Here is a 12,277-nt window from a genome sequence, read left to right on the forward strand (position 1 = left end):
TCTAATGCATCAACTGTAAAAATTAATGCATCCGCTGTTAAAATTAATGCACTAAAAAAATAAAAAAAATTGCTCCCTTCAGGATTAATTCGAACCCAGGATCTGCATTTATCCAACAAGTTGATGCATCCACCGTAGATCTTGATGATCGAATGACTGAAAATAGTTCTCCGGTCTTCTTTTATTTAGTGGTTCTTTCTTGAACCTCTCCATATATATATATATATATACATATATATACATATATATATATATATATATAGGGGGTGGATCTATAGAGAATTACACTATAGTAAAGAATAGAGAATACACCTATGCCATCCGATCCACTAGATCCTATGGCTGCCTTTTATTCAGATTTTGATTATTAAAAAAACGTGGCATTAAATTACTTGAATTTTTATTGTATGTAAGGGTTTATTCGGAAATTTAATCACGCAAGTAAATCTGGAAGATTTGGGTTCTTCCGCATTTCACTCCTCCACTACTCTTCAAAATTTTTGTGGAGATTAGGGCATTACGATTCCGAATAAGGTTGAAGTTCATCGTGTTTCTGCATAATCATCCTTGTTTCGGCGCACCAACAGGGCGCCGCCCCCTTTCTCATGCCGGCGCCGCCTCCCCTTGCCGCCACAGTCGGCACCACGACCACCGACTTCGCCCCACCCGCCTCTCTCTCAAACCATAAATTCTCAAATTTTTCTCTGACTCCATCTCATTCGATCTTAGGCAACGATGTCGCCATCGCCGATGCGCCGCCGTCTTCGCCTGGACCTCCTTTGTCCATGACTGAACAGCAGCGGCGGAGCATAGGGAAGCTTCAGCCCTTGCGCTCCTATATCGTAATTTACGATCAGCAGCGGCGGAAAGATCTGATTTTTATTAAAGGTAATTTAATTCTTTTTTTTTTTGCTTTTCAATTGGTTTGCTCTTTAATGGTATTACCTAAATCCTATAGGAATATGTGTTCGTTTCTCTAGTTGTTAATTTGATTCAATTTTTCAATTTATGGGAACGTCATAAGTGTATAAGTGATGGAATGGAAATAATATTGATTTTATGGTGGAGTTGGTATCTTGCATTTGTGTTAATTTGATGATAAAACTTATGACTTGTTCATGTTTCAGATCCAGAAGACTTGTTCGTAGGTTGTGGAGCTCGACTTTCTTTATCCCAGTGAAGGAATACATCGCAGATGGGAAAATTGCTGGTTTAATTTCGTTGAGTGCTGGGAAAAATTGTTCATTTCTTGTTTTGCATTGAATATTCGTTATAAATTCAGTATATTGTGTAGTTTATTCTTAAATTTTCTATGTATATTCATTAACTTTTGTAGTTTATTCAAATAAATTTGATCTTTATTATGTGTGGTCAGGTCATATTTGTTTATTATTCACAATTTATGAGTATCATATAGATTATTCAACAAACTTTATTCCTTATTCACATAAATATGATTTTTATTCGATAAATCTTGAACAAAATTCAGATATGATTATTCATGAAAAATGGTACTTTATTCAACAAAATAGTTTCCTTATTCACAATTTATGAGTATCATATAAATTATTCAGCAAACTTTATTCCTTATTCACATAAATATGATTTTTATTCGATAAATCTTGAACAAAATTCAGATACGATTATTCATGAAAAATGCTACTTTATTCAACAAAATAGTTTCCTTATTCACAATTTATGAGTATCATATAAATTATTCAGCAAACTCTTATCCTTATTCAAATAAATATGATTTTTATTCGAAAACGATATATTCATGAATAATGTTACTTTATTCAACTAATATTTTTCTTATTCATAATTTATGAGTAACAGTTACGTTATTCATCAAATTAGTATCCCTATTCACAAAAATATAATTCTTATTTTGGTACGTTTTGAATAATATTCAAATACAATATAATTATTTATTATCATACAAATAACCAAATTAATATGTACAAGTTTTGAAATAATGAAAAAAAATAAAATGCTACATGAATTACTAAACACAATAACAAACCAAATAAAATTTCATAAAAAAAAAAAACAAACCAAATAATTAAACACTACAACTAGTTAAACACATACAATAAAATCATAAAAAAAAATTAATTCGAAACATACAAGTTCAAGAAAAATCAATAAATATATAAAAAACAGAAAAAAATTAAAAAATATATATAATTCGAGAAAAAGGACGAATGATTAAGAAATATACTATATAGAAGTAATGATGGATATCTTCATAATTAAATCTAAAAAACAATGAGATTCGGTTACCGCAATCTCAATTGTTAAAAGGAAACCGCAATTTTAATTAATATAAAATAAAGATATGCATGACTTCTACCAAAAATAGTGCAGATATGGTCAACAATTATATACCTACATTAATTCTGATACGGTTACAATATAAAGCAAATTACTTAAATGACCTTAATTAATTTTCGAAAATTATAACACTAAAAAAATAAGAACCGTAAGATACATCAAATCTGACGGATAGCATTAATTCTTCATTCTCCCTACATTTAGCCTTCTTTTTTGATCCATTCCCTATATATATATATATATATATATATGCATAGTGAGTGAGAGAGAGAGAGAGAGAGTTGCGCTAAAATAAAAACCATTCTTATCTTATAAAATAAGAACCAAGATAGACCCTTGATTTTTTATAATCGAACGGCCAAAATCTATGAATCTATAAACCTATGAACATATGTATCTGTGAACCTATGAACATATTAATCAGAGCTTATGAACCTATTAACCTATTAATCGGAGCCGTTAAACATCTAAAGATCTACGGATAGAATCTATTCTTATTTTATAGACTAATAACAGTTTTCTGTATAGCGGCACCCTATATATATATATATATATATATATATATATATATAGGGAGAGGTTCAAATAAGAACCACTAATAAAATAAGAACGGAGAACCATTTTAAGCCATTCGATCATCAAGATCTACGGTGGATGCATCATCTTGGTGGATGGATGCAGGTGCTGGGTTCGAATCCTGAAGGGAGCAAAAAAATTATTTTTTTCGGATGCATTAAATTTAATAGCGGATGCATTAATTTGTATAGCAGATGCAGTAATTTTATTGGTTCTTATGTTCTCACGATAATTGTGGTTCTCACTATAACCGCACCCTATATATATATATATATATATATATATATATATATATATATATATATATATATATATATGGGAGAGCTACCGTGAGAGCACCTCTTAAAATAAGAAATAAAAACTAAAAAAAATGTATGAATTTTATATAGAACACGTATGAATTCGTTGTATAAAGGTATGAATTGCGAAAAATAAATTTTTGCCACCTTTGGTATTCGAACTCAGGACCATAAATTCATCCAACAGAATGATGAATCAACCGTAGATCTTGATGATCTAAGGGATGAAATGATTCTTATTTTATATCTTAAGAAGTATATTTATTCTAGCCCTCCCCTATATATGAGATTGTTATTTTTTGTGAGATTATGAATACAATGAATAAGACAGTATATAGTGTTGAATAAAGCAGTATATACTGATGAATAACGATATTAAAAAAATTGGTAAAACTTTTGCTCCCTCCAAGATTCGAATCCTGGTAAAAAGATTCGCCCTCTAAGTAAATATCAGTCATAGAATACATGAAATCAACGCCCACAAATCAATCTATAATCTCACCACATATAAGGAATCTTATTGGAATGCTCCCCTATATATATTATATATATTATAATATATTATTTCACCAGTACTTTAAAGGTTTAATTGCATGTAGTAGTTTTTTTAACACTATTAAATTTTGGCACAAAAATTGATGACATTTACAATTTATATGATATGATTTGCAAAACTTGTCTATTTTCAAATAAATTAAAGGGGTTATTGCCGGAAAATACATGTAGTTTGTCAATTTAATATGAAGTTACAATAAATATTAATACATCTATGATGAACAATAATCTAAATAAGGTCATGTTATAATTGAGATTAAATTGAAATTTGGTGTATTTTCTGGTCAGACTATAAAGTCATATTATAATTGCAATTAAATTAAAAATTGATGTATTTTTTAGTCAAATTATAAGCTCATGTTATAAATCAGAAAATTAACAAACTACATATATTTTCCGACAATAACCCCTAAATTAAAGTATCGTGGCCATCTCAAACAATGTAATTAGAACTTTTTCACACGTTTCTGGTTAGTGTACTGTGTACATATACTTTTCCTTACAATCGTGCTAGCTTTTAATTTGATCATAAATAGAACAATATTGTAAATAAAACAAATTGTAAATATCATGTTTTTTTATGCCAATATTTTAAAAATGTTATAAATAAAAAAATCATTAAAAATAATGTTATTACATGCGGTTACTTCTATTTCAAATTGTTCAAGTTTGACTAATTAAAGCCATACTTGAACTTACTTTGTCCGGTTCTCATAGGTATTTTTTATTATTATTAATTCCGCTTTACCTTCTAAAACAAGTAGTTCATGCGAAGTACTATGACAAATTGACAATGATATACACACATACCCAATTAATATTATTATATATTGTGATAGTTATAAGACAATAAATGTTAAAAAAAAAAAAAAAAAAAATGGTGTGTGGATGGAAGCTAGGCAGTATGCATGTGAACTTTTTTTTTTTTATGCATGTGAAGTTTAGATGTAAATTACAGATACTTTGTATTTATATTTTCTGTCAATATTTACTCCGTCACATAAAGTTGGAGGTAGGAAAATAGGTTCGAATATTTGTGAACTTGAGATTTGTGGCGTCAAATTTCAATTCAACATAATTAACTATTTCTAGCTGCATGTTGTACGATTCACTTGCATATTATTCATTGCAATAAAATGTAAAACCTAGGCTGATTTATTAATTTAACTGTTAAATGAGGACAAATTTATCAGCACTAACTAGAAAGACACTACAAAAAACCGTCGAAATACCGATGGGAATTACCGACGGCACAACGACGGCAAACAAGGTGACCCGCCTTTTTAAATTTACCGGCGGCATGGTCGCCGCCGGCAATTATAAAATAATTTAATTTAAGTTTAATTTTAATTGTGGATATTAATTACCGGCGGCGTGTTGTCACCGCTATTTGTTAAATTAAATCGCGTCATCCTCTTCCCAGATCCCCTTTTCACGCACCCCCCCTCCCCCGCTCCCTGCCGCAAGCCCCACCCCCAGTCACCGATCCGCCTCGCCCCACCCCCCAGTCGCCGCCGCCGTCGAGCCGCCGCCGCCGTCAGACCACCGCCGCCGGCCAGCCACCCCTGCAGGTCCTCTTTCTCTCTTTCTCTCTCACTTTCACATCTCATTTTCTTTCTTTATCGTCTCAGTTCGACGACGCCGCTGCCGCCACCGCCACCGCCACTGCTCCGCCGCTGACCACTACCGTACGTTTTCGTTCTCGCTATTTTATTTATTTATTAATTATTTTGTTAGATTAAAATTCATGTTAATTACATTAATTTTAATTAATTTATAATATGTGAAGTATGATTAATTTTAATTAGTTAGATTAATTTGTTAGCTTAATTTTAAATTTATTTTTACTATTATTTTGTTAGAATCTAATTAATGTTAATTAGATTAATTTTAAATTTTTTTTTTACAATTATTTTGTTAGAATCTAATTAATGTTAATTAGATTAATATTAGTTAAATTAAAGTTTGATTAATTATAAAGCATGATTAATTTTAAGTATGGAATTTGTTAGAGATTTATTTATGTTAGATAATTTTGTTAAATTGAGTATGATTAATTGAATTTTAAGTATGCTAGTATGTGTTTATGATGAAATGATATGTTATTATATATTGTGGGATAGATTTACTCAATTTCTTAGAAATTGATTATTTCTTAATGATCTTCTCCCAACAAATGATTGTTTTTAATTTAATTACTTTGTTTTTATGGCTTTATATGTATTGTATTGTTTCGACAATGGGGGGCCGGGTAGACCTAGTATAAGCTTAGTAAATTAGGACCACTATGGTCACTATAGCTGCTGGTAGAGTCGAGCACTTGGTAGTTAGGATAGTGGGGTTATGCTATCGAAATTTCGTTTGATTCAAGTAATTTATGATCTTTTATTTATTTTTTTCAATATTAGAATTTGCAAGAATGAGTGATAATCGTATGTGGATGTACGCGAGATACAATGATCGTTCTGCATTTGAAACGGGGCTTGAGAGTTTCCTTTAGTATGCGATAAATCAAACGACGTACACAGATGGAGAAGATAACATTAGGTGTCCGTGTAAGAAGTGCAAGAATGCAGTCTTTTTATCTGTACCTACAGTCAGATAACATTTTAGTAGGCGTGGATTTGTTCTCAATTACACAACCTGGGTTTATCACGGGGAAACACTGATGTATATGCCGACAGAACATGCTGGACCTAGTAATTACCAAGTAATGGATGAGGATGATGGGTCATACAATAATTACGAAAGGATGGTGCATGATCATGCTGGACCTAGTAATTACCAAGATCTTCCAAATTTGGAGTAGCCGCCCAATCCTGACGCTCAACAGCTTTATGACATGTTGAACGCAGCCGATAATCCATTGTACCCATCCTGTGACACTTACTCACAGTTATCCTGGATGACTCAATTCATGAGCATAAAGGCTGAGAATCACTGATAAACACTCATTTTGCATTGTTTTTTAGGAGTGTTTAAGTGTTCAAAGTGCTAGAATTATGCTTGGTTGTGATATCATTTGGTTTAAGTTTCATATTCTTTTGTGATATTGCTTTTGGGTATGGTTTTGGTCATTTTGCTATAGGTTTGAGTGTTTTGAAAGCTACATATGGATGTTGAAGATCCAAATATCAAGTTACAAGTGTTTCGGATGCGAAAATCGACGAATCGAGCTTGAAGAGCTCGAGAAAAGGAAGAAACGGAGCTGCCGGCGATCAACCGGCTGGGTCGCCGGCGACCGCCGGCTCATGAAGGAAATTTGAGCAGCAGCCGGCGACCCAGCCGGCGCCCGCCGCTCAGCCCACCGAGAAATCGGCGTGGCTGGCGATCGAGCGGCGCCCGCCGGGCGCCCGCCGCGTCATGAAGAAATTTAAAGAAGGAGCCGGCGATCGCCGCCTGCCCACCGTGCCACCGCCGCGAGTCCGCCTTTTTACGTTTTTATTCATTTTTAAAGTCCTTTTCGAGCTCAAACTCTATAGTTTTACCCTGACACTATATATAGGTCTTCCTTGCACCTATTCAGGGTTCCCAGATTTTATTTTTCAGTTTTCTAGCTTTCAGAATTTCATTGCTTTCTAGTTTTCAAGGCTTGGATCAAGACTGAAGATTCAAGCCGCTACAATCGTTTTCATTCGGTTTTTATACAATTTAGTTTTTATAATTGCATTCTTTTTAATTATGCTTATGTTTTATTTTAGCATGTCTGGCTAGTTTCCTTTAGCTGATTCTAGGGTTTGTAAATAGTTGATTGAATTTATGTGATTAATTTGTTAATACCTTTGTGCCTTCCAGTTTATGATTCATAATTCCTGGTGCTTAATTTCTTGTGAATTATCTGATCAATAGTTTGCATGTTTAGCTATTCGGTTTGAGACCTAGCGGAGATAACTGTTTAGCGGATTCAGGAATGTATGATATGATTTTAACCTTGAGACCTAGCGGAGATAGGTGGATCATAGGGAGCTATTCTTAGGAGCTATTGGGAGTTAGTAGATTCTCTTGAGACCTAACGGAGATAGATAATTTACTAATCTACGATCGTTGCTGCTCTAGCGAGAGTAATTGATTAATTAAGTGATCTCTCATCATAGCTGGATTAAACTGGTACATAGGATTAATAGATTTATTATGTGGATTTAGTTAATGAATTTACTACCCTAGGATCAGTTGTCTTTTAATATTCGAATTTTCCTACGTGTTTTTAATTATTGTTATTTGCTATTTGAGTTTAAAGTTAATTAAACCTTCCTTCTTTCGTTTGCCTGAATATTACTAGAGTTTAATTAGGATTACTTAGAGTGATTCGTCATAATAGTCCCTGTGGATACGATACTCGGTTACTTAATTTGTGCTACAATTGCACCGTGTTAGTTGCGGTATTTTTGTTGCTAATAAAATAGTGATCAATCACATGTCAGAGAGATGCTACAATCAGTTGTCGTCGATGTTTAAAACGGCTTTACCAAGAGATAACAACTGTCCAGAAGACTTCTATAGTACGAAGAGAAATCTGCGCGGTTTGGGTTTGCCGGTAGAGAAGATCGATTATTGTGTTAATAATTGCATGCTGTATTGGGGGGACGATAGTGAGTTGCACAGCTGTAACTTCTGCGGCGAGTCACGATATATGGAAACACGGCGTGCATATGGAAGATTGCGAAAGAAACATGTTCCCGCTAAACAGATGCACTACTTTCCTTTGATGCCCCGACTGCAGAGGTTGTTTGCATCTGCAGCAACAGCCGATAATATGCGTTGGCATGCGACTTCAACAGACGATGGGGTTATGCGCCACCCGGCAGACTCTCCGACATGGAAACACTTGAATTCAGTTTATCCTGAATTCGCTCAAGAGACCATAAATGTGAGATTAGGCCTCTCTACAGATGGTTTTGCCCCCTTTGCACAATCAGGACGTCAATATTCGTCTTGGCCAGTAATTGTCACACCATATAACTTGCCTCCGTGGTTGTGCATGAAAGAACAATTCATGTTCCTTACAGTTCTCGTGCCTGGGCCATCTAACCCAAAGATGAAGTTGGACGTATTCTTGCAGCCACTGATACAAGAGTTGAAATATTTGTGGGATCATTGGAATGGTTGTGCATGAGAAAATATTATCTTTTCCTCATTTTTTTTTATCATATGTTTACTAAAGATGAAAAAATGAGAAAATGTTGGAAACTATTTTCACACCCTACCTTAGGATAATACTCCCTCCGTCCACAAAGATTGTGTGTTTATTACTATTTTCATCCGCCCACAAAGATTATGTGTTTTCCTTTTTTAGAATTTTCCTTTATACTTTAAACTTCATTCACACTCAATATTTACAAAATACCCACCCTTTACTTTTATAATCTGGTGGGTCCAATACTATCCTTTAACACTAACATCACATCTTTCAATTTTTTAATTAAAACTCGTGTTCTCCACTCCACCACACACTCTTTGTGGACGGATGGAGTATTATCTAACATTAGAGAGAAAATGAGTGAAAATGGGTTGCCCGAGAAAATATTCCACCCTGGCCGGAGAAAATTTTCCATCATAATAAACATGTGAAAACAGTGGAAAATAGGTGAAAATATATATTTTCTCTTTTTTCCATCAAAGTAAAAGCACCCTGAAAATTTTGCAACCAAAGTAAACGCACATTTACTAAAAAACCTTCAATCGCCTTGCTAACTTAGACAGAAATCTCTCCCCAGAGAACTCCTTTTGGTCTGTTTAGCAAATCACCTGATTGGAGCTTGAAGACATTCCGAAGGCAATGCAATTTCTCCATCTTACTTGTGTGAGCTAATTGTTAAAATAGGACCGTAATTTTTAATGTTGTTCAAAAAGAGGATTATATGTTACCATATTTGAAAATGAGAACTATATGTTATGAAATTTGGAAATGAGAACTATAGCTTCCATTGTTTATATTTACACTCCTATTTAACATATCAAAATGAGGACTATATATAACTTCCATCATGGCCTAAAATTGGAGTGTAAATGTACGTAAAAAATGGAAGCTATAATCTTCATTTTCAAATTCCGTAAGATATAGTCTTAATTTTAAAATTTCGTAACATATAGTCCTCTTATTGAAAAATACTAAAAATTACAGTCATGTTTTAACAATTAGCTCCTACTTGTGTTCACATTCGACCCATGGTATTTATATAAAATTGTCGTAGATCTTGACCTGAATCTTACACATTCCATTTTACAATAAATTGTAAACCAAAAAGAATAAAGATTATAACAATTTTGTAAAAAATAATTAAGGCAATGAACCACTAGGTGTAACAAAAAGGGCGTCATAACTATGCAATGAATAAATCATTTAATTTGTATGCAACTTAGTAATTGAACATGCCTAGCGAGCTTCGAAAATGAGGAATACCATATCACATGGGATATATATTAGGTAGCATATAATATTTTTTAGGAATAGGATTCGTTTCGGGTGCTATAATACTGTGTCAACCTATGAGTAAAGATTATTGATTTTTGGTAGTAGAGATAGTCCTTTCAACCGAATAGACACATAGTTGGAATATATAGGTCATTCGGATGAACCATCTCTCTCTCTCACACACACACACCAACCTCATCCTCGCTTTATTGTACGGTTTAATTTGATTATTACACGCTCATTTCATTTCATACATCGAAAATTATGTCAACAAAAGTAGGAAAAAACAATAAAACAATTAAGCATTAAAGCATGCATATATGGGCCGGGGTGGTTGGAGGAGGAAAGTGTTTTCTCGATGCATGAAGATGATATGCAAATATTCAACTCATTATGAAATTTCAACTATTTACGAGTTCTATTGTAAGCTTAAGTGATTATATACAAACTTTAAAATCCATTATATATATATATATATATATATATATATAGGGAGAGGTTCAAGAAAGAACCATAAATAAAAAAAGAACGGAGAACCATTTTCAGCCATTCGATTATCAAGATCTACGGTGGATGTATCATCTTGTTGGATGAATGCAGATCCTGGGTTCGAATCCTCAAGGGAGCAATTTTTTTTATTTTTTTGAGTGCATTAATTTTAACAGCGAATGCATTAATTTTTACGGTGAATGCATTAGATTTGATGGTTCTCACGTTCTCACAAATAATGTAGTTCTCTCTAGAACCACATCCTATATATATATATATGATGTTAGGATCATGCATTTTGGACGTGAAACTTTATTTATATATATGTAGAGGTTTGTTGGGACGATGATGGTTAGAAACGCGTGAAACAAATGCAATAAATTAAAGAGGGTTCATGGGAAATGATACATATTATGCAATTCATTTCCATTTTGCATGTGTTTGCCATTTCCAAGCTACTCAAAACCCATCCACTACTAAAATGACGCACCAACTCTCTCTCTCTCTCTCTCTCTCTAAATATATATATACACACTAGCGTATAATCCATCGAAATTCGATGGAACATTAAATTATAATTTAAATTATTTACTCTTTTTGTCCCCCATAAATATGCATAATTGATATCACTGCACAAATTTTAACAAAAATTTATTTGGAGTATTGATAATGAAGAAAAAGTCTCACATTAAGTATTCCTTTTTTTTTAATTACAGCTCAAAAGTATTCCCTTTTTTTTTAACCTTTTTTTCATGGTGAAGTTCAATAAAGATGAATGCGGGAATGATAAAAATATCTATGTAGATAAGCTAATATATGAATGGAGATCAAACCTTTTATTTAGATATACCATTATGAGATTAATTTGGGAATTAATATTTATTTCAAATTATTTTACATGACCAAATTAAATTGAAGAATTTATTTATTTCCTATATATCTTAGAATCATTTTCTTTATTTTGTATGACAAAGTTAAATTGAATAACTTATTTATTTAAAATACATTTAAGTATTATTTTATTTATTTTATATTTCCAAATTCAATTGAAGAACCTATATATTTCAAAAACATCTATACTTTTATTTATATTTGCAAACATTGAAATCTAATTACAATTTGACTTTGAATTATGATGTTTAATATAAATGTAATGTTAAAAATTATTGCAACAATAAAAAAATGTGGAAAACTATTTATTAGAAATACATATAAGTATTCTTTATCTAGATTTTCCCCTTATTAAATTTAATAGAATATCAATATGGGAAAGATAGATGAGCATGAGCTAATGTATTCATGGAGATTGAGCCTTTTATTTATGTTATGAATTGATAAATTAAGTTTAGTATAAATTCAATGTGGGATAGATGAAAATAAATGTAAAAATATCATATAGTGTAGAATTGAGAGTGAAGCAAATACTAAATTGTGAGAGTGCCAGATAGATATATATACTTCATCCGTCCCACTAAAAATGGCTCGTTTTTCATTTAGATCGTTCCATTAATTAAAAATGACACATTTTCATAAAAGGAAATATTTAACTCTTGAAAAATTGTGGATCCTATCACTTTTATCCAATTTATACTTTCTCCTTAATCTTTGTGTT

At 32.3% G+C, this 12,277-nt stretch overlaps 1 long non-coding RNA gene across 1 annotated transcript; it reads left to right on the forward strand.

Moving 5' to 3' along the window:
- Window positions 1–290: 290 nt before the first annotated feature.
- On the forward strand, window positions 291–1,374 carry LOC131021245 (uncharacterized). The gene is made up of 2 exons (XR_009100904.1): window positions 291–888; window positions 1,128–1,374. It is a non-coding gene; the product is annotated as an uncharacterized LOC131021245 (long non-coding RNA).
- Window positions 1,375–12,277: the final 10,903 nt, after the last annotated feature.

The sequence above is a fragment of the Salvia miltiorrhiza genome, chromosome 4 (genome assembly GCF_028751815.1).
Source record: "Salvia miltiorrhiza cultivar Shanhuang (shh) chromosome 4, IMPLAD_Smil_shh, whole genome shotgun sequence".
Taxonomy (NCBI): Eukaryota; Viridiplantae; Streptophyta; class Magnoliopsida; order Lamiales; family Lamiaceae; genus Salvia; species Salvia miltiorrhiza.